Source organism: Cololabis saira, chromosome 9 (assembly GCF_033807715.1).
Source record: "Cololabis saira isolate AMF1-May2022 chromosome 9, fColSai1.1, whole genome shotgun sequence".
NCBI classification, from domain to species: Eukaryota; Metazoa; Chordata; class Actinopteri; order Beloniformes; family Belonidae; genus Cololabis; species Cololabis saira.
Window position 1 is genome coordinate 42,471,247 of NC_084595.1, and position 2,551 is coordinate 42,473,797.

The window sequence follows — 2,551 nt, forward strand, 5'->3', positions numbered from 1 at the left end:
GACATCAATCATCCCCCTGTAAAACTGCCATCCCCCCTTTCCATCCCTTATGTCATTTCATCAATGAATGTGGTTTTACTGCTATTTCAACATTTAGAGTCATCACCAGAAAAATAACACCAGAAAAATAACTTATTTGATAATTTTCACCTGTTTCAAGTAAATTTTCACTTGAAATAAGTAGAAAAATCTGCCACTGAGATTTATTTTCTCATTACAAGCAAAAAAATCTTGTTCCACTGGCAGATTTTTCTACTTATTTTAAGTGAAAATCTACTTTTAACAGGTGAAAATTGTTGTTTTTTCCAGTGATGAGTCTTGTTTTAAGTGTAATGAGATTTTTTTTTACAAAAAAATGAGACATTTTAACTAGAAATAAGACAAATATTCTTGTTAAGATTGTGAGTTTTTGCAGTGATCCATGTTACTTATCCTGTGAAGGACAGAGTCATATTGATAAGTTCAGAAAAGTGTTTTTTATTGTTGTGTTTTGATGTATTTGATGTAAGCCCAGTGGATATTTAAAGCTTACAGAAGGCTGCATTTAACTGCTGCTATGTCATTCCTGCAGTATTTCTGCAGGTGTTTTGGTCACTGCTATTATTTGTAATATATTATATTATTTGTAATCAGCACAAATTATCTGTCCCCTTATGATAAAATCCACCATCCCCCCTGATGTTCTTGTACAACTCGAGTACTGATCACGGTGTTGCTGAAGCAGTACCTCAGGCAAAAAAGGCAAATGCCCTAATAATAAAGTCTAATATTTGCACAATTTCACAACGATTTCTCTCCTTTTCTATAATAAAAGTGTTTTTTTTTTTTTTTTATCTTTTTGTTTGAAATGTATGCTTGTAGTCATCATAAACCTGAAGAGAGGTATGTGGACGTCCGGTCAGACGAGCAATGGAGTAGCAGGTCGGAAGAGCTCTGTCATCATTCCACACTTATTTGATATCCATTGCATTATTCACATAGTTACTTAGGAACCAACCAGGGAGTGTAGCAGCTGAACCCGCAGGAAGCAGGAAAAGCAGTAATGCGAGGCAAAATAATTTCCTTTTCTTCAAATAAGAAAAGGAAGAAAATTAAAAAACAAAGGAATAAGAATGTGAAATGAAAGCATTGGAGGAGGCCTACCGGTTCTCTGCAGACTAACATATCCTTAACAGAATAAGGAAAACTAAGAGAGACTTTAAAGGGATTGTGACATGAAAAACACATTTTTCTTGATTTTTTGTGTTTTGTTGGGTGTCTTGACATCAATTACACCCAAAAAACAACAAACTTTTAACATTCAGTGTATTGTGTGCTTTCTGGGATTTTCCGCATAACTGTGCAAAAACGGCGCATGTGGTTTGGTGGCGGATCGTTACGTAACGATCCGCTAAATCACCGCCCCCTCCACCCAGCTCCCTGCCTCCGCTCCTCTCCAGCGCACCATAAAATTCAATTCAATTCAATTTTATTTATATAGCGTCTAATACAACAGAGTTGTCTCTAGACGCTTTACAGAGACCCATACCCAGAACATGACCCCCGAGCAGTTATTACATAAACAATGGCAGGTAAAAACTCCCCTAGTGGGAGAAAAACCTTAAGCCAAACAGTGGCAAGGAAAAACTCCCCTTTAGGAGGGAAGAAACCTTGAGCAGGACCAGGCTCATCAGGGGGGACCCTCCTGCCGAGGGCCAGACTGGTGGGTCATAAAAGCTGATTTGTGGTTCCGCGTTACACCGACGCAGAACCTACGGCGTAGGCTCTGCGTCGATTTAACGCGGAACCATAAATGAGGCTTAACAAGGAGCTGTTTAGAGCCTCTTTTGTTCTAATCACTGGAGGAAAACTGCTAAGAAGACCCGCGGCCACTGACTGGACTTAAGATAAGGGGACAGTGCTGCTTGCATGCCTTTATTTTTATGATTGTTTGCTGTGGTTCGCCCTCCTGCTTTTCCGTGCATGCTTCGCCTGTCGCTCCGACGCCGCTGTGAGCGTATGGCTGGAGGAGGAGGAGGTTTGGAGGAGGAGCGGAGCAATGATTGACAGGAAAGGGGGGAAAGGAAGCATTTTTCACGGCGCAAAAAAACACTGTAATAAAAAGCCAGGAAAAGAGTACTAGAGTGAAGTTTTTCTTGTTACACTCTTTTAGACACATTTGAGGGATGTTGGCCAAGACTTTTAATAGTGTTAAAAGCATGTTAAAAATGATGTCACAATACCTTTAATAATAATTGACACAAAACAATTGAAGTCCATTGAGGATGAACCTCAAGTAATGTACTCAGATATCAGAGGAAACAACGCCCCAGAAGCTGCTCCCAAGTTTCCTTGAAACAGATTACTGAGTCGTCCTAAACTTGTTATATTAATTTATAATATTGTAATATTAATGAACTGACTGATTGATCGACCTTAAACATCATGTAATAGTTTGTATCAGATGAAATGTGCACTAAGCAGCACATTTCACTTTTATTGCCTTTAACTCTTGCATCGAGTAAAAAAGGAATACAAATATACTAAATCTAGAAAACAAAGACTCGGAGAG